The sequence below is a fragment of the Vulpes lagopus genome, chromosome 24 (assembly GCF_018345385.1).
Source record: "Vulpes lagopus strain Blue_001 chromosome 24, ASM1834538v1, whole genome shotgun sequence".
Classification (NCBI taxonomy): Eukaryota; Metazoa; Chordata; class Mammalia; order Carnivora; family Canidae; genus Vulpes; species Vulpes lagopus.
In genome coordinates, this window is record NC_054847.1 from 10,545,802 (window position 1) to 10,566,503 (window position 20,702).

At 49.2% G+C, this 20,702-nt stretch overlaps 1 protein-coding gene across 5 annotated transcripts in view; it reads right to left on the reverse strand.

Moving 5' to 3' along the window:
• STEAP3 (STEAP3 metalloreductase) overlaps positions 1-20,702 on the reverse strand; it is a 49,570-nt gene that overhangs the window by 21,863 nt on the left and 7,005 nt on the right. Inside the window, exons 1-3 of one of the 5 annotated variants that reach the window (XM_041739505.1) lie at positions 16,731-16,941; positions 15,780-16,097; positions 14,313-14,613 (exon numbers count right to left, since the gene is read on the reverse strand). The exons of 2 other annotated variants lie outside the window; for them this stretch is intronic. The gene's annotated coding sequence lies outside the window, so the exon portion shown is untranslated. Of the gene's footprint in view, positions 1-14,312; positions 15,726-15,779; positions 16,098-16,730; positions 16,942-20,702 lie in introns of those variants that run through there. 2 more of the 5 variants (XM_041739503.1, XM_041739506.1) reach the window with 2 other exon arrangements.

The following is a 20,702-nucleotide window of genomic DNA, read 5'->3' on the forward strand; positions in this document are numbered from 1 at the left end:
ACCCATCACCCATCTAGTTCATCCCCCACCCACGTTTCTCCAGCAACCGTCAGTTTATTGGTTATCTTTAAGAGTCGAGTCTCTTATGGTTTGTTTTCCTCTCTCTCTCTTTTTTCCCCTTCCCCCCCCTCCCATGTGTTCATCTGTTTTGTTTCTTAAATTCTATATATGTGTGAAATGGCTTGGTATTTATCTTTCTCTGACTAACTTATTTTGCTTAGCATAATACATTCTGGCTCCTAAAACAGACACATAGTTCAATGGAACAGAATGGAAAACCCAGAAGTGGGCCCACAACTCAATGGTTAACTAATCTTTGACAAAGCAGGAAAGAATATTCAATGGAAAAAAGACAGTCTCTTCAACAAATGGCTTTGGGGTCACTGGACAATGCATGCAGAAAAATGAAACTGGACCATTTCCTCACACCATACACAAAAATGAATTCAACATGGATGAAAGACCTAAATGTGAGATAGGAATCCATCAAAACCCTAGAGGAGAACGCACGTAGCAACCTCTCTGAACCTCAGCTGGAGCAACTTCTTAGACATATCTCTAAAGGCAAGGGAAACAGAAGCAAAAATGAACTACCGGGATTTCATCAAGATAAAAGGCTTCTGCACAGCAAAGGAAATAGTCAACAAAACTAAAAGGCAGCCTACGGAATGGGAGAAGACATTTGCAAATGACATATCTGATAAAGAGTTAGTATACAAAATCCAAAAAGAACTTATTAAACTCAATACGCAAAAAAGTAACACACTCTTGGACAACCAATGAGCCAAAGAAGAAATCAAAAGGGAAAACCAAAAAATAAAAAATCTTAGAAAGGAAGTAGAAATGGAAAACTCAACATACCAAAACTTATGGGATGTAGGAAAAGCAGCTCTAAGAGGGATGTTTATAGCTTAATGCCTACCTTATAAAAAAGGATAAATCTCAAACAACATACCTTTACACCTCAACTAGAAACAGAACAAGTCAAAGTTCTAGCAGAAGGAAGGAAATAACATATATCAGTATAGAAACAAATGAAATAGAGGCTAAATAAACAATATAAAAGATCAATGAAACTAAGACCTGTTTTTTTTTAAAGACAAACAAAATTGACAAAACTTTAGCTAGACTAAGAAAAAACAGACTCCAAATAAAAAATGAAAGATAAAATACCATAGAAATACTAAAGATAATAAGAGACAGCTATGAATAATTATATGGCAACAAATTGGACAACCCAGAGAAAATGGATAAATTCCTAGGAACTTAAAATCTACCAAGACTGAATCATGAAGAAATAGAAAATCTGAACAAGCCAATAATGAGTAAGGTGACTGAATCAGTAATAAGAAATCTTCCACCAAACATTTCAAGATTTAATGCTAGCCTCTCTCCAAACTGTTCCAAAAAATCAAAGGAAGGGAACACTTTCAGCCTCATTTTATGAGGTTAGTGTTACCCTGATACCAAAGCCAGATAAGGACAAGAAAAGAAAATTACAGGCTAATATCCCTAATGAACACAGATGAAAAAAATCTTTGACAAACTACTACCAAACTAAATTCAACAGCACATTAAAAAGATTCTATACCATGATCAAGTGAGATTCATTCCTGGGATGCAAAGATGGTTCAACATACACAAACCAATAAATAAAAGAGATGCACATCAACAGAATGAGGGATGAAAATCATGTGATCATATCAACCCATGAAAAAAAAGCATTTGACAAAATTAAACAGACTTTCATGATAAAAACTCAAAAATATTGATATTGAAGGAATATACTCCACACAGTAAAGATCATATATGGCAACCCCACACCTAACATCATACTCAATGGTGAGAAGTGGAAAGCTTTTCTTCTAGGATCAGGAACAAGACAAGGATGTCCCTCTTGCCACTTCTATTCAACATAGTACAAGTCGTCTTAGCCAGAGCTGTTACACAAGAAAAAGGAAGAAAAGGCATACACACTAAAAAGGAAAATGTAAAATTTATGTTTGCAGATGATATGATCTCACATATAGAAAACTCTAAGACCCCACCAAAAAAACCCCAAACCACATCTGTTAAAACTAAGAAACTAATTCAGTAAAGTTGCAAGATACAAAACCAACATACAAAAATCAGTTGTGTTTCTAAGCACTGAAGATGAACTATCCGAAAAAGAAATTAAGACAATCCCATTTACAGTACCATTGAAAAGAATAAAATATTTACGAATAAATTTAGCTAAAAAGGTCAAAGAGCTGTATACTGAGAACTATAAAACACCAATGAAAGAAATTCAAGTACTTAATTCACAAATAATACAAAGATATCCCATATTCATGGATTGAAAGAATTAATGTTAAGATATCCATAGTACCCAAAATGATCTATAGATTTAAAAACAATCTCTAACAAAATTCCAATGGCATTTTGTACAGATATAGAAAAATAATCCTAAGATTTGTATCAAACTGCAGAAGACCCCAAAGAGCTAAAGCAATCTTGAGCAGAAGAACAAAGCTGGAGGAATCACACTTCCTGATTTCAAATTATATTATAGAGCTACAGTAATCAAAACAGTACAGTATTGGCATAAAAATAGGCCAATAGAATGAAATAGTCCAGAAACAAACCCATGCATATAAGATCAACTAATCTTCAATGGGAGTGCCAAGAATACTCAATAGGGAAAGGACAGTCTCTTCAATAAATGGTGCTGGGAAAACTGGATATACTCATGCAAAAGAGTGAAACTGGACCCTTATCTCACACCATGTACAAAAACCAAACTGAAATGGATTAAGGACTTACTCAAAAAGGATGTAAAACCTGAAACTGTATAACTCCTAGAAGAAAACATGGGGAAAAGCTCCTTGTTATGGGTCTAGGCAATGACTTTTTTGTTTGTTTTTTGATTTTACACCAAATGCTCAGGCAACAAAAGTAAAAACAAGTAAGTGGACTACATCAAACTAAAAAGGTTTTGAACAGGGCAGCCCTGGTGGCTCAGTGGTTTAGCGCCGCCTTCAGCCCAGGGCTGTGATCCTGGAGACCCGGGACTGAGTCCCCATGTTGGGCTCCCTGTGTGGAGCCTGCTTCTCCCTGTGTCTCTGCCTCTCTCTGTGTGTCTCTCATGAATAAATAAATACAATCTTAAAAAAAAAAAAAGGTTTTGAACAGTAAAGGATACAATAAACAAAATGAAAAGGCAACCTATTGAATGGAATAAAATAGCTGTAAACCATCTATCCAATAAAGGATTAATTTCCAAAATATGTAAAGAACTCCCTAACTCATACAACTCAATAGTAAACAAAACAAGACAATCCCCCCAAAATAAATAATTCCATTAAAAAATGGGCAAAGGATCTGAATAAACATTTCTCCAAAGACGACATACAAATGGCCAACAAGTATATGAAAAGATGCTCAACATCACTAATCATTAGGGAAATGTAAATCTAAGCTACAGTGATATATCTTCTCAAACCTGTTACGATGACTATTATCAAAAAGTCAAAAGATAATAAGTGTTGGAGAGGATGTGGAGAAAAGAGGACTCCTATTGGGAATATAAATTGGTGCAGCTATTATAGAAAACAGCATGAAGACTCCTCAAAATATTAAAAATAGAAATACCTCATGATCCAGCAATCCATCTTCTGGGTATGTACCCAAAGGAAACAGAATCACCATCTTATGGATATACTCAGCGGAGAAGGGGTAAGAACCACTGCTACAATCAATGGAGCAGTAGGAATGGCTTCTCACCCCCTCTTCCCACTTTCCACAGCAGCCTCTCAGGTGAGAGCTGTGTGTATGTGTGTGTGTATGTGTGTATGGTGGGTTCAGGGTCTAATGCAAGGGGGACCAGGGGAGCAGGAGGCTGTTCCCCAGCTCTGTCACAGACCAGTTGTGTCCTTGGAAAAGCCCCTGTGCCTCTCTGGGTCCCCAGCTTCCACCCTTGTAAACGCAGGTCATGAGCTCAGCTCTAAGATGACATATGATACAATCTTAAAAGGTTTTGAAAACTGTGACCTGGACATTGGACAAGGCAGCAACATGCCCGCCATGTACTGGACACTGCTCTAAAGCCTTTCCACAAGGGACAGTCATTTAGGCCTCATGGGACCCCACGATGTAGATCCCATTATTATCTCCAACTTAAAGGGGAGGAAACTGAGCTCACAGAGGTTGAGGACCTTGCTCCAGGTGGCACAGAGGGTCATGGGGAAAGTAGAATGGGGTACAGGTCTGTCAGCCTCAGCAGCTGAGCTTCACCAACAGTCTTACTGGCCAGACAGAAGACCTGCCCAGAGATTCCCCGGTGAGTGGCAGAGCCAGGACCCTGCAGCTGAGAAGAAGGAATCAGGGTAGAAGAGGATGCCTGACCATCCATTCCAAGAGTCAGGGGACACGTGTTGCACCCAGGACCCCCATCCTGCTCATGTGGGACTCAACGGAATGCTCTGATGGCAACAGTCCCTCCCTGCAAAATGGGAGAGCGTTTTCTGCCTGGTTTTGAGGACAAGGATATTTTTCCAAATGGTGATGCACTAGCCTTTGTAGATGGAAGTGGGGCTCCGGATGATCCCTAGAGTACAGACCTGGAGTTGTGCATCCACGGAAGGCTGCCCTGGGCACCCAACTTGGCCTGGTTTCTAATTCTGACTACTACTTGCTAGCTGTGGCTGTGGTGCCTCAGTCTCCCCAGCTATAAAAAGGGAGACGATCATAGCACCTTCCTTAAGGGGAGATTATAGGAATAAGTCTCTCTCTCTCTATATATAAAGCACTTAGAGCAGCTCGGCACTCGGCAGGTGTCAGTCAATCCTAAGCAAATAACCGGTGCCAGCACTTTACCAGTGGCAGGGACAAGGCAAAGGGAAGATGCAGAAGCCCCTGCCAACCCTCTTTAGCCCTGGGAAAATGGGGAGAGTCAGGACAGGGGCTGTGCTGGTGGCCTGGGGCTGCCAGGCCTCCATGGTGCATTTGGGCTGATATGAATATAAACTCCCCCCACGGGGACCCCAGTATCCCTGTGGTCAGTCAAGGCTGGGACAGATACACAGGGGCCTTTCTGGATAACTGCATCAGCTACCTGGAGACACCAACCCTAGGGTGAGTCTTGCATTTATAGGGAGACACGGAAGCCATCAGACCACCTTCTCCATGTCTGTTAGCAATTTGGAGGGTCCCTCCTGGCCAGAAGCCTCTCCTTTGCTCTCTCCTCCCTTCCTCCCATCACTGCAGTAACTGCCAGGTGCTAAGAGAATAAAGATGAGAAAGACGTGGCCCCCACTCCTGGATGGTTTACAATCGTGTGTATGTTTGCATGTAACATGCTGGGGACACCTTAGATAGGACATGTCCACCCATAACTGGACACAGAGCACCAGGGGATGGAGCCCAGGAACAGACACAAGGGAAGGCTTTGTGGCACATATGGCATCAGCTGGCTCTTATAGATGCCCCCACCAACTGAGCCATAGGGAGGGAGTCAGTGACACCTAGACTTTGAATCTTGTCCACCTTCAACCCCAGACTGAGCATCCCAAGGTGGAGGCAGGGGAGGACTTATTTGGGGCTGGCTCCCAAGAGGCTCTTTGCTCAGAACCTGACTCAGTACTGGCTTCCTTTCAGGGAGCCGCAGGCAGCGACTGAGGGGACCTGGGCTGGGCCTGCAACTGGCTGTGGGACACAGGAGCGTCGCTGAGCCTCTCTGGGTGGCTTCTCTAATCCGGCCGCTGTACCAAATCACCTGCGAGCCCCTGCAGCCCCAGCAGCCTCCCAGTGTGGGTTTTTTTTTTTTTTTTAAGATTTCATTTATTGGGGATTCCTGGGTGGCTCAGCAGTTTGGCGCCTGCCTTTGGCCCAGGGCGCGATCCTGGAGTCCCGGGATCGAGTCCCACATCTGGCTCCCTGCATGGAGCCTGCTTCTCCCTCTGCCTGTGTCTCTTTCTCTCTGTCTCTCATGAATAAATAAATGAAATCTTTTTTTTTTAAAGATTTATTTATTTATTATAGACATAGAGAGAGAGAGAGGCAGAGACACAGGCAGAGGGAGAAGCAGGCTCCATGCAGGGAGCCAGATGTGGGACTCGATCCCGGGACTCCAGGATCGCGCCCTGGGCCAAAGGCAGGCACTAAACCGCTGAGCCACCCAGGGATCCCCGGCCTCCCAGTGTGTTAATGGTCCCACACCCAGGGGACTGCTTTCAGCCATAGGCCAAATGGAAATTAAGCACAAAGCACCCTGAAGTGCTTCTTGCCATCAAGATTGGGTCCTGGGACAGGAAAATGCTAGGTTATAATGCCACCTTGTGAGACCCCCATCCCAGGGGCAGCTCCTTCTTCTACAGTTTTGATGGCAGGGACAGAGCCACCAGGCCAAGAGGGGGTGCTGGGGTCAAATCAGGGCCCTGCGTCACTTACTGGGCATGCCTCAGGCTCCCTCCTTTATATATATATATATTTTTAAAAACTGTATTTACTTGAGAAAAGGAGAGGGTACAGAGGGAGACGGAGAGGGAGAAGCAGACTCCCTGCTGAGCAGGGAGCCCGATGCGGGGCTCAATCCCAGTACCCCAGGATCATGACCTGAGCTAAAAGCAGATGCTAAACGGGCTGAGCCACCCGGGAGCCCCAGTCCCCTTCCTTAAAATGGGGACACTAGTACTTTCCCACAAGGGTTGCTCTGAGGAGGAAATGAGGTCCTACGTGCAGGAGCTCAGAGCCAGGTTTTCTGACGGATGCCTGTGCCTCTGTGTATCGGTGCACAAGTGTATGAAACCGTTCTCTGGGTGCTTCATGGGCCAGGGTCGCCTCTCAAAATTCTGCCCTCCCAGGGCCCAGCACAAGGTCTGCTGCTGGCATGAAGGCCAGAGAAGGGAGGACAGGTGGCACAAGTTCTAGAGGCCCTGGGGGGCCCAGGAGCCCCTGTTGCCTGTCCACATGGCCTAAAGGTGAGACAGTGACTGATCCAGGCTGGGCCCTGGCTCCTGGTTGTTTGGGTTGTTCTATTTACAGACCTGGAGGGTGGAGGAGGGTGTGGATCAAATTACAGCTGGAGTCCGAGTGGCAGGCTGGGCCCCGCAGGCCACACACAGACCTGCCCACCTGCCCCCCACCCTGGGACCAAGCTGCGGACAAAACAGCACTGAGGCTAGTGGGGCAGGAACTGGCACAAACCACAGGTCCTGGTCCTCTCTGGGTGTTTGCCCAGGCTTGTCTGGGCCCTCCCACTTCCCAGCAAGGTCATGACACGGGCTGTGTTCGTGGCTGGGAGCCATGTGGGGCCCACTGGCCGGCCTGTCCACTCCTGCCTGCTGCTACTCGCCTTCAGGCAGGCCACTAATGGTGGCCAGTCGTGACACAGATGGCTTTACAGCCTCTTCTGTGAGGGCAGCCGGCCACCAACCCTCAGACTCAAGTGGCTAGGGCAGTTGATGTCTATGAAGGGGTCAGAGTAGAATCATAAGTGTGTGTGTGTGGGGGGGGGGGGCTGTGGCACATTGCAGCTGGATGGAGGAGGGGTGGCTTCCACCCCCTTCCCATGCAGAGGCTGACTTGCCCTAATATTTCTGGCCCTGCCTGGCCCTGGGGATGGAGAGAAGGCTATACGGCAAAGCTCTTAGCCGCAAGTGGCCCATAGTTATCTTTATCTTCTAACTTGAAGTTTTATCTAGTCGATAAAATTAAGTTGGGGCGGGGACACATTCCTATTACTGCTATTTTTATTTATAAGTTAAATTTATTTCAAATGTTGTAATTTGTGCTGTATAATGTTACACACAGAATAAATCGTCTATTAACATAAACATCAACGTAGATAAATGTTAAAGGATAAAGCTAAAATTTATAGAAGCTCTAAGTTTTCTTCCTGGCCCCAGGGAATGATCCTTTACAATCCCTGGGAGGTCCATACCCATCCTGGAGACCTGAGCCCAAAGGGACCAGTATCTGCCCAGCTTCCCTCATGAGACAGTTGGGGGCCACATGTGCCTGGAGCCTTGCTCGGTGGTTGGGGACTTCTCTGAGAGTCCTTGCCTGGTGGCTCCTGTGCTCAGTGAGCTTCTCTACCCTCCTGTCAGCTTTGGCAAGGTAGAGACTGCCATGTTCTGTTGCATGGCTGTAACCCTGAAACCCAGCCCCAGGCTGGGCACAGCATAGAGGTTTCATGGATATTTCCGACCACAGGCAAACATCCTGGATCTTCAGCTTCAAAACTTACTCTGTTTATTCTTAGGGACCAAAAATCCTTCCAAAATGCAGTGCATGTTTCAAGAGAAGCCGTCAGATCCTCACTGAAAACCCCAGCATCACCCCAAACTGCAAGAGGGGATGTCCTTGGGTCTTGCCCTTGTTTTTATAAGTTTATAGGTTTAAATCCTCCCTCATTGTGAGAACATTTATCACAGCTCTCTCTCTCTCTGCCTGCTTGCCTCTCAAAGCCCGCCCAGGTCCTGCTGTGGACAAGAAATGCAGGCCACACACCACTGAGAAAGCGCAAAGCCCACAGAATGGGAGATAAATTTTGCAAATCATTTATCTGATAAGGGGCTTTGCTCCCAGGTATATAAAGAACTCTTTGCTCAGTATTAAAACTCTCACAACTCAGTATTAAAAAGACAAATAACCTATATAAACATGAGCAAAGGAGCTGAGTCGACATTTCTCTACAGAAAATACACAAGTCATCATGAAGAACACACAAAGATGCTCCACGTCATTAACCCCTCGGGGGAAACAAATTAAAATCATGACATGCAATTTTACAGTCACTTGGATGGCTTAATCCAAAAAGGCAGACAGAGTAAGTATCGGTGAGGATGTAGACGCTGGAACCCACATCCACCGTTGACGTAACAATGATATAAAATATATACCCACTGGGAAAGAGTCTGGAAGTTCCTCAAAATGTTGAACAGGGAGTTTAGTTTCTATATGACGTAGCGATCCCACTCCTAGGAATACACCTGGAAGAACTGAAAACACATTGTCCACACAAAAATGTGTACAGCAACATTTCTCGTAGCATTACTCATAATACCCCAAATGTAGAAACCACCCAATGTCCACCAACTGGTGAATGGGCAAACCAAATGTACTCTCTCCATACGATGCAGCATCGTTCAGCAACAAAGAGCAAGGAAGTGCCCCTACGGGGCCACAGCACCATGAATCTTGGAACCACTACGTTAAATGAAAGAAGCCAGTCACAAAAGGCCACATGTTGTGTGACTCCATTTTTTTCTGAAATGCCTGCAATAGGCAAGTCTACAAAAACAGAAAGTAGATTAGTGGTTGCCAAGAAGGGGGATGGCGTGGTGGTGAGGGCAGGGGAAATGGAAAGTGCTCATTGGTACAGGGTTCTTTTCTGAGGTGAGGACACTATTCTAAAATGGATCGTGGTGATGGCCACACAACTCCATGAATATACTAAAGACCACTGGGTTGTATACTTTAAATGAGGGCGTTGTATGGTATGTGAATTACAGCTCAATAAAGTTGCTATTAAAGAAAAAAAAAAAAGAAATTGTGGGATGCCTGAGTGGCTCAGCGGTTGAGTGTCTGCCTCCAGCTCAGGGCGTGATCCCGGGATCCTGGATCGAGTCCCACGTCAGGCTCCTCGCATGGAGCCTGCTTCTCCCTCTGCCTGTGTCTCTGCCTCTCTCTGTGGGTCTCTCATGAATAAATAAATAAAATTTTGAAGAAAAGAAAAAAAAAGAAATTGAGACAGCACCGCCTGATGTGTGAACGAAGAGTAAACTTGCTTTGGGTGAGAGTCCAAGGCCTCCTCATGAGCTTAAAGCATGGAACCTGTGACATCAACATTGGTGGCTCTAAATTATTCTCTAGCTGTTTCCCATATATCTGAGTTTCTAAGCCACACGACCTCTAGAAAAGTGTGTAGTGTGTAGTCAACAAGATTAACAACTGTTAAAGGGGAGACGGTACTAGAGGTTAGTCCTCCTCTTAGCTTCTGCATGGACTCTGCAGCTTTTGCTCATGCAGCTCCTGCCCTGCACTCCAGCCCAAGCAGACAGCCAAGGGCCTTGGTGCACAGAATGCAAGGAAGGTGCTGGGGTATGAGGCCCACCCTTCCAGCGCCCAGGGCAGGTCAATGAACAAGGCAGAGGTGTTCCAATGAGAGGGGGTAAGGAAGCATCATCCAATACTCTCCCAAGTGGTAGAGGGTTTATGTAAGGACATGCAGCTGGAAACCAGCACATAGCTGCTAATCTGCTAACATTAGGTCTGATTTGTTTCACTTTCCCAACCAAACCCATCCCCTCCTTAATTAGGCAGAGGATCAGCCCGTGAGAGCCATCATGGTCATTGGGAGCTTGTCTGGCCAGGCTAGGCTGGCTCCTGAGTGCAGCCATCAGAACATGAGCTCGAAGACATCTGGATATTCCAAATTTATTGAGGTTTGGTAAACTGCAAGGTAGGCCAGTGAGAACACAGGCTTGCTTGGAGACAGCTGGGGTTAGATTTCAGCCCTACGCCTTATTAGTGGGGTGGCCTCAGCAAGTCACTTGACCTCTCTGAGCCTCGGTTTCCTTATCTGTACTGCAGAGTAATGTTATCTACTTAAATGAGATGTAGTAAGGATTATATAGGATCAGCAAAGTGCCCCGATCTGAGCCTGTTAAGTTCACTCCCTTTTCATTTTGTTCCTCTCTGTCTAGGACTTTTAAAAACCTTCTGTCTGTGTAAAGCAGAAATAGATGCACCTAAATCAATACATGGTACAGCAGAGAACTCTGCTGAATGGAGAAATTTAGTCTAAAATTTTCTAAAAATGTGCTCTGAGATAATGGCCTGGAGGAATGCACACATTTCCCACAAGGCAATTGCAAGGAGAACCTGTGGCTCTGTGGGGCTCGGGGAGTGAGGAGGGGGGGCGGTGGAATGGGGATGAGGAGATAGTAGGGTGAGGCTGGTGGTCAGGAGTGGGGCACCAGGGTGGTTTGGGACTGCACAGTGAGCCCTCTGAGCTCTCTATGGACTCTTAGTCCTAACATCCGGCTCCCTGCAAAGGATAATCCTCATGTCACTGGTGTCCCCAGGCCACCCTTCCTCACCAGGACCCCCAGCTCCTGGATAACTCACACCAGCTGCCTCCCTGCTTCCACAGCCCTACGAGCAGCCCCTTTCCCACTGACAGCATTGCTTTCTCTCCTGTCTGTCTTCTACCCAGACTCTAAGTTCCTCAGGTGTGGGAATAGACCTAAATTTTTTGTAAGCTCAGCACTTAGCCTGGCACCAGACGCATATCAGGTCAAACCTGAGCCTCCCTGGGGTCATCTGGAGGGTTTGTTAAAACATACTGTTGGGCTCTAGCCCCAGAATTTCTGATGCTGCTGCAACCAGGACCACACTTTGAAAACCACTGCAGGAGATGCTCGCAAAAGGTGCTGTGCGAGGGACGAACAACTCCAGATGTGACTTTCCTGGGTTTTTACAGTCAGGCCCAGCTCTTCGCCTGCCTCTTCCCTAAGTCCTCCCCGCCCTCTGGGACCTCTGGTATCCATGCTCTCTCCCTCTGCTCCTCTCAGCCTCGGGAGTCAGATGAATGTGCCCCATCTCTGAATACCTCTTGGCAGCCCAGAGCTGGGTCCTTCCGGTGAGAAGGGGGTCGAGGCCATGGTGCTGTTGCTCCCTGAGCCTGTGAGGCAAACTCCCCAGGAGGTGCTCTCATGGCCCCTCCCCCTTCCCTCACATGGGTCACCAGGCCCGCTGCAGGCCAAGGGAAAAGAGAAGGGTAGTACTGGGCTGTCTCCACACAGATCCTGGGGATTCAGGAGTCCCCAACACCCTGACTTGGAACATCTTCCAAGAGGACCGAGTTTCCTGGATGGCCAAGGATTCATATGACCTGACTCTGCATCTGGGGCTCTTCTGCTACCACAGTCTGACAGCGAGGCCAGGAAGAAGTGTTCACTGGGCCAGTTCATTACCACTCGCTGCCAGCACAGCGGCAGGATGGTGGTCAGTGCCGGGGAGGAGGTGGAAGGGGAAGTCTCCGTGGTCAGCACCAAGGCCAGCGGCTTGAAGTAGGGAAGATGCTCAAGCCCTTAGGGTCCTTCCGCTGCACAACCCCAGAGGGGACCATTCACGCTGTAATCCACGTGAACAGCAAGCCCTGAAGTTGTGCAGTGCACACTCTGTACCGCGTTATGCAATAGCTGGTCCTACCAATCCTAGTCTGAAAAGTTTCCTCATTTGTTATTCCTTGAATACCTACTATGTACCCGGTAGGCATTCTGGCAACTACCCAGAAGATGATCTATCCTCTTGGGGCTCTTTGGAGAAAGGCCAGCTACACCCTACAGTAAGGAGCTAAGTGCTCATGTGAGGGCCTGCCAGGTGCTGTGGGAGCCAGAGAGTGGCTTATCTCTGCCCAGTGAGCTCAGGGTGCTGGCATGTGGGAGCAGCCAGCTCCCTATGGCCTGGTTAATCCAGCCAGGCTGGAGGCTATCAGGTGGCAGCCGCTGAATCTGTAGTCTCAGCGTCTGGGCTTGGGTGGCTTCTTGCTTTCTAGAGACACCTAGAGCTGTGAAGCCCTGGGCCAGATGGGTCTTGTGGGCTGTGGCTGCCCCTGACCCCCTCCCCTAGCCATGGTGTAGGTTTGCAGCATAAGGGATCAGAGCCCCCTTATTCCTAGGCAGAAGGAGGTTTGGGGGCAGGGAAAGCAGCAGAAGCAGCCAAGACAAACGAGGGCAGCTCCAGGGGCTTTTGCCAAGGAACTCGGCCTGCCTCACTGGCCCGGTTCCTGGGCCTGCTTGGGGATGCATGCTTCCCCGGCTTTGCCCAGTTGATGGGCCACTTTTTCAAAGAGGCTTCTGAGAGGCCCCCCTGGACCCTTTGGGCTCCCAGGGACACTGAAAGTCAGCCTCCACTCTCCAAATGCTTGTGTGGGTAGGATCGTGCAATTACTTCCCACCCACCCACCTACCTACCCACCAGGGGCTGGCTCCATGCAGATCTCTGACTTTTACAAGAATCCCTGAGAGCTCAAAGGCTGGTCCAGGCAGCCCTGGGAGGCCTCCTGATTTCTGCTTAGACCCTTAAAACAGAGGGGATCTCGCATTCTGGGCCTCACTTTGCATTTGGCATGTTACCATTGACTGCACATGCTGATTTGCTTTTCTGTCCATAGGGGCTTCTTCATACTCATTTCTAGGTGTCTAGCACCTAGCCTGGGGCCTGGCACCGACTAGGTACCCAATCGATTAATGTTTGAGGCTTGAGTAACCTACCTGCTAGTTTCTATGCCTAAGGGCAGAGCATACTTAGGAGTCCTGGCTGTTCTCCATGGAACCTTAGGGGCCCTCCTGTACCCAGTGGTGATTAAATACTACCAGGACTCTCTAGTCCCTTCCACAGCCTGATCATGTTGTTAGACCTGGCCAGGCATTTCACTACTTGCTAAACTTAATCACGCAGAAGACTTATGCACAGAGGAGTTTAAATGTTGAAAATAAACAGAAAAACACAAATAGACTCATGCAGCCCTGGCCAAAGTGGAAAATCAAGCATCAGATGTGAGGCCTATTGGGGTACAGCCTGGTATGTGGGTGCCCAGAAGAGGGCTTCAGGGACGCTGGGTCAATGGGTCTAGGGCCCGTGCGCTCCTGAGCCCGGGGCGGAGTGGATATGGGGAGGGTAGCGGACAACCATTCAAAATGGTCTGCCCGGGCTCCAGGAGGCTGGGAGGGTGTCCAGAGGCAGGTGAGGCCCAGCTGTGGCCACCTGACTCAGACCACATGCTTTGTTTCTGCCCCAGTCACGGATTCTATCTGTTTGCCTAGAAAGGCCCTTCCCCCCCAAATGAGGTCCAGCAGAAAGGCTACCTTTTCTGTGAAGCCCTCACAGTACCTCCTCTTCCAGACAGAATCAATCCCTCCTCTGGTCCTCTTGGCTCTCTGCAGCACAGGTACCAGGACAGGACCAGCGAACAAAGGTGGGCCCTGTCCATGAGAGGTCCAAGGGGTGGACGGTGGGGAGGTCCCTGACCCTCTCACCACCACCCCGCCCCATGTGCTGCTAATGTTGACATTAAAACTAATCCCCTTTGATATAAATAATTCACATTTCCCAGCCAGGTAAAATGAATAACAGCTTCTGTAAAACCTTTCTCATCGTATGAATGTGAAATAAACAATCTAAGTAAAAAGCTGGCTGCTTGCTATGCAAAGAGAAGCAGCTGAAGGGAAGTCTCCTAGTTCCCCCTTCCCTCCACATGACTGCCCCTAAAGCCACATCATGTAGAAATTCTGGGCCTCCCCAGGGCTGCGAGGTCCACTCACCCCTACAGGGGCAGCTGAGCAGTCACATCACACCACCGAGCCAGGGCCTGGCACAGGGCACATCTGCAATCATCAGGAGCCAAACGAAGAGCAGTCACTGGGAGGCGTGGCCAGGCTCACACTGTGGAAAGATCCTGACCGTGGACTTGCACGCTCAGGCTTATGATTACTTCCACTTTATGGACAAGAAAACAGGTCCAGTGAGGATTCCCGTAAGGTCCCAAAGTTGGCTCTCACCCTAGTCCCATCCAGGTCCAGCATTCCAGCCGCCTCCAGGGTAGTGAGGGTGGGCAGCTTATTGCTGTGGGTATGAGTAAGAGCCAGTCACCTGGTCTGCATGGGGCTCTGGGGTGGTCTGCTCACTTCCGCCCAGCTCTCCCTCTGCCCTGCTGAGCTGCCCAAACTCAGACTTTCCAGCCTCTCATTCTCAGCTGTTTCTGCAAATCCGGGGCCGCCCTCTATCCTAGATTCCAAACAATGGCAGCACAGGTCCCAGGCCCTCCCTCTCTCTCCGGGCAAGGTGGTAAGAAATTTCCACCTGAGTCCAGGCACCCCCTCCGATCCCTCACAGCTGACCTGAGGGGGGACAGGATAGAGGACGCCAGGTTTAAAAGCTAGGTTAGAGCCACACACATCTTAATTGGTGCGTTTCTATTTTCTCTGTGGGCATTTCTTCCTTTCTGATGGACTCTTACAAACATTTTACTGTTATATTTCTTGTAATACTGCCTGGAATCGTTATTTAGACATCATAAAAAAATCATTATATCTTTAAAAGAAAGGCTGAGAATTCCTACAAAAGAGAATACAAAAAGCTCGGGCACACACACACCAACAACACACACAAGCCGGTCCACACACGAGTATACATATGTGCCAGCTTAGTGTGACAGCAAAGAGAGGTTTATCATTATGTCACTTTGCAAAACAGAAGTGAATGAATAATTTATAGGACTTTTTACAAACATCTAGATTTTTTAATCATTCTAGAAAAATCCAGTTTGATTACTTATAGCAGCAGTTCTGAGCTAAACCAACCCAGAAATGGTGACCAAGAAGTAAAATTTATTAATTCCCAATGGGCTAGCCTTCCACGGACCTGCATTATAAACATTAACATCTTTTTTTTTTTTAAATACACCAGAACCCACAAAACCATTGCTCTCACTAACCAAAGGCACCATGTGTGATAAATCCTTAAACCCTCTACTTTGAAAAAGGTTCCTGACTTAATGTACAGATGACAACATTTCCCACTTTCCTTTGGCAAGAGCTCCATCACACTGCGCCCTTTGCTGCCAGTTCCAAATAAGGGGTGCCTGCCCTGAGGCCACGAAGCTCTGGTTCTTCGGACTCCCCGGGATGCTGGGGCACACACGGAGGCAGGCCTGGGGTTGGTAGCACGGAAGGAGGAAGCCCACACACCACCCATGCCGCCGTGGATCTGTGTGCCCTAACCAGACTTACCAATGGCGGGGCTGCTGCGACATCAGGCCAATGCCAGTGTTTGAAGCATGAGGTCCCTTGCCAGCCCCACTGTGATCCCGGCCACTGCTTCTTGCTCGGATCCTCCTCTGATGTGTGGGCAGCCTGACTTTGTCTTTGAAGTCAGGCCTCAAGCTGACCCTCAAAGGCGGGGGACCCGCTGGGCTCAGACAGCTGGGCTGCTGCCCCCTCAGCCTACGCTCCAGCTCCTGGCCACAGGGACCAGCTCCCGGACCGGGAGTGGTGGCTGATGCTCGGTTGCAGAGTGCACTGCGAGAGAGCACTTCTGACTGATACTTCCTGTTTGGGAAGGAAACGTCACTGGTGATAATTAGTGGCTCAGACTCAAGTGTCTCTGCCACAGGAACTGAGGTAGGATAGCCAGCAAAACCCAGGATGCATAAAGTGAGTAAATGTCATCCAGTGCAGGGTGGAGGCTGCCTCCCTGTGTGTGTGTGGGGGGGGGGGCGGGGGGGTGTTTACTCTTCGGGTTACGAAGCAGAAAGTGGCAATTTATCAACCGCTCTGGGGGTGATTTACTGCCATCACTGTGGCTGTCATTGGCTTAGGGATCACTTTCTCAGCATTTCTGTGCCAACAAAGGCTTCAATGGTCATCTTTATTTGCTAGTCGGTGCCCATAGTAGGGGAGACAGACAGACAGAAGGCCCCACAGGCAGAAGGCAGCACTGTCACACGGGCAAAGCATGGATGGGCATGCGCCTGCCTGCTGCCCACGGCTCTCCTAGTGACCCTGGAGGCAGCACAAAGGGAAGCCAGAGGTTTGGAGGTTTTTTTCATCATTGAAGTTAATTATGCCAAGTCCGGTCTCAGACAAGTATATTCAACTGCTTTCCACATGTTCGCACACTGATGGTTTTGGAAAATGGTAGTTTTGAGTAACCCTGTTCATTCTCATAACCAGAATACACACCTCCAGGCTCGGCAGGTTGTTCAAAAGTTGCAAGCAGCAGAACAGAGCCCGTGCTGCGGTCAGACCACAGCATGGTGTCTTGTCTCTTCTGCCAGAGAGAAACCTCCTGTGGGCAAGGGTATTCTCGAACCTCCCGAGTCCAGCAGAGGTGAGCACGCAGACCGACCTCCCCTCCACTCAGCTCCCACTCCCCTCTTTCCATTGCCTGCCACTCCCCACTTGCCAATGCTTAGCCCTCTTGACATCCCCCTGGCCAGCCAAATCCCTTCCTCGGGTCCTGAAGACACCTCCCAGCCCCCAGAGCCCCGCAACCATTTCTCCTGGGACCAAGTTCACCTTGGCTGCTGTTTGTCACACCTGGGTGTGACTTCAGATTTGGCAGCGCCCCAGCAGTGTGACCTTGGACGGATTCCTGTCCTTCTCTGTGATTCAGCTAAATGGTGAACGTGAAAGCCCCCCCAAACCGCATCACTGGACTGCTTTGGTTCACACATTTCCTGTGCTTTGCTGTGCACCACCCACTGCATGATGTCCTGGAATCTTCTTCCTCTGCTGCCTGGTGGTACCTTGTATTGTCCCTCAGCTTCCCAATGAGACTGCAAGCTCACTGAGGGCAGGGACCTGGTGCCCCGCACCCCTCTGCATCCACAAGGCCCTGCTCATGGTACTCTGCTCACTGTGAGGCCGCAGGTGCCTGTTGGGCCCATGGGGGCTCAGGCAGTGCTCTCAAACGGTAGCGAACACGGGATCATGGGGGAGTTCAGACCCCAGGTTTCCAGGCAGCCAGAGCCCTCCTTTCAGTAGCTGGGGTGGGCTCAGCATTCTCTGTCCCTATCAAAGCTTCTGGGCAGTCTCCCATCCCCTTGAAGAAGCTGTACTGTGAGGACCTCACACTTCTGCAAGAATGCAAACCCTCCAGGTGTGAGCTGACAAGAGTACGCCCATGGATCCGAGACGGGTCCAGGTCGGCTGTGATTCCCGGTTTCCTGGGGTTTTCAATGGGCCCTCGGCTGTGCCCTGAGCTCCCCCTCTACCTTCACCACACACAGCCATGCTAGATCAGAACATTCAAGAAGAACTGTAGCAAAGGTTAGAGGAAGACAAACAGGTCCAACAGGCAACACACAACAGAGCATTGTCAGCCCTCCAATCCAGGAACACCGGGAGGGCAGGGCTTTCCTGGACAGAAGTCCCCAACCCCCAACACAATCCTTGGCTGCCCCGCCCGCCACAGGCTCTTTCCCTTTCCTTCCAGCTCCGGGCACCACTTTATTTCTGGCCAGCCTGAAGCCATCTGCACGGACCAACCACAAGGGGCTTTGTCCCACCTCTTTTAGCTGCTCGGTCCCACGCCCAGGTTGTAGCTGATTCACTGGACAGTGGTCACTGGCTCCCCCTCCCTGCCCCAGTGTCCCATGCACAGAGCTCGCTGGTCACCCTGCCCCAGCACAGGCCCCTTGGATCCCAAAAAGCCTACCCTGGCGATGTAGCAGGTCACCCTATCTTCACACAGACTCCACCTGTAGGGCCCATGTCACAGCCAACACCCACCCCCCCACCGTGTGTCCTGAATGATTCACCTTTAGCAGGACCCTCAGCTCTACTGCTGGGCATGTTGGCACTTCCCGAGCCCACCCTCCTCACAGCCTGACGGCCTTAGGACAAACAGCGGATGTTATAGGAACAGGAAGGGTCACCCAGCACAAAGCCCAGCACATGGGCTTTGGGAGACCTGCTGTCCCCCAGGGCACCGAGATGGCCTGCAAATTCCTTTATGTTTACCTGTGAATGAGTTTATCATCTGGGGCCTGTAGCTTCTCCAGTTTCATCTCCTAATCTGATAGCTCTGGAAGGCTTAAGAATCGTTTGCTTACATCCTACCTGGCTCGCATTAGGCAGAAGTGGGAGGTAGGAAGTTACTGCCTGGTTGCAGGACAATTAGCGCCCACCTGTTGCACTTTCTGCCAAGGGACTGTGGTGAGTTATGAGGATAGGCTGATTGGGAAGAGCTGGTGCCAGTAATTCCCAGGCGACTGCGGTCCACATCTGAGGGGGAGGGAAACCTTCTGCCCTGGGATGAAGTGACAATGCAGGCCACAACCCTGATATCGCTGATATCAGCAGTCACTGATCCCACCCTGGCAGCCCCATGCACGCACGCACCTGCCCTGGCTCCCACTAGCTGAGGAACCTGGGCCTCAGTGCTGCTGAATTCCCTTACTTCTCTTCAGAAGTGAGTGGAGGCTGTGGGTTCGCACAAGCTTAAAAATGACAATGGAGGGCAGCCCGGGTGGCTCAGCGGTTTAGCGCAGCTCTCCACCAGGGCGTGATCCTGGAGCCCTGGGATCGAGTCCCACATCGGGCTCCCTGCATGGTGCCTGCTTCTCCCTCTGCTTGTGTCTCTGCCTCTCTCTGTCTCTCATGAATAAATAAATAAAATCTTAAAAAAAAAATGACAATGGACCCTCATCCCACCAGCAGTGGGACTCGGTCTTGAGTACTTGGCGCCTGACTGGTGCTCCATAGATGTTTGTTGAATGAGTAAATGAGGCAGAATTTGGACAAGCATTTGGAGTTAGTGGTTAGGAGCCTCCAGTTTGGTGGGAAGAATGGATTGAAGCCTCATGTTTACTTGGAAAAGCCCTATGGTTGGGAGAACAATATTATCTACCTCCTAAGAGGGTTGAAGTTTCAGATGTGCTCACAGGCTTAACGTGCTCAGCCCAGGGACTGGCGTGTGGGGAACTAAACATTCAGGGACGATAACTGTCATATCAGGTGTGATCCATGAGGTGCCTGTGGCATGCCAAGGATGTGAAGGGCTGATGTGCAGAGGTCTGGGTAGGTTAGACAGCTGGTAGGCCCAGCTGCAGAGGACAGAGAGAGAAAAAGAGAATTCTGTAGTCGAATGTTTGAAAACCACATTAGAGTGGCCTATCCCCACCCCTTCATTCCTCTCTCCAAGTCCTATAATTTCCACAGCCCCCTGGATTGGGACTGGGCTGGCAACGTCAGAATATGAGTAGAAAAAGAGGCACACACCCCTCCAGCCCCTAGGAGGGAGGGAAAGAACCAGCTTGATCTTAAGTTTTAATAACTGCTTATAAAGGCAAGCTTCCTTGTTTTAAATTGAGAGGCCCATTCTCAGTCCAGATGCTAGAAAGCAATTTCATGGGGCGCCCATTTGAGGCCCAGCTTGGAATGCCCACCCAAGGAAGTCGTGGCCACTATATTGGTGGGGAGGGCAGGAAGGGGTAGATCCAGCCTCAGGGAGCCTGGACATCAACTGCATAACCTGCTTCCCTGGCCTGTCCCAACATGCCTGAAAATCACTCCGGCCCCTGAGGTGTTTTTTGCAGACTGGCCAGGGAATAAAGCAGGAGCACAGACTTTTCTCCCAGTCTGGAAGGCGCTGGCCAGGACAACAAGCAGGGAGCCTCGAGGCCTGGGCCCATGGCCAGCTCTGCAACAGAGAAGAAGGCGGTGGAAGCCACTCCTTGGGCCTTAGCTACCTACCTTCTCTAGGGAACTGAGGGGCTTGGACTAGAAGAGCAATGAACCTAGAAGGTCCCCAGCTGATTAATGTTCAAATCCTGGGGGAAGAGAGAGGGCTCTGATGTTTAATTTATTGCACTCTTAAAACTCAGCACTTCACACAGCTAATCCCCCAGGCAGGCATTACTGTCACTGTTTGATAGAGATATCAGGTGCAGCGTCCTTAGCAAGGTTTTACAGATGAAGAAGCAAGTGCGAGAGTTGAGGACTTGGTCAAGGTCACATGGTAAAGAGCTGAGATTCTGACTCGGTTGCATCTGACTGCAAAGCCGGGGGCTCTCACCTACAGTCAGGCAGCTCCATTGCTCGGGTACACAGCTTTGCACTAGAGTCCTTAACTCTCACTTTTTACTATCTGGAGCCCTGCCCAATACTCTGATGAGCGCGAGGAGGGAAGGGCCATGGGGCAAGGACAGG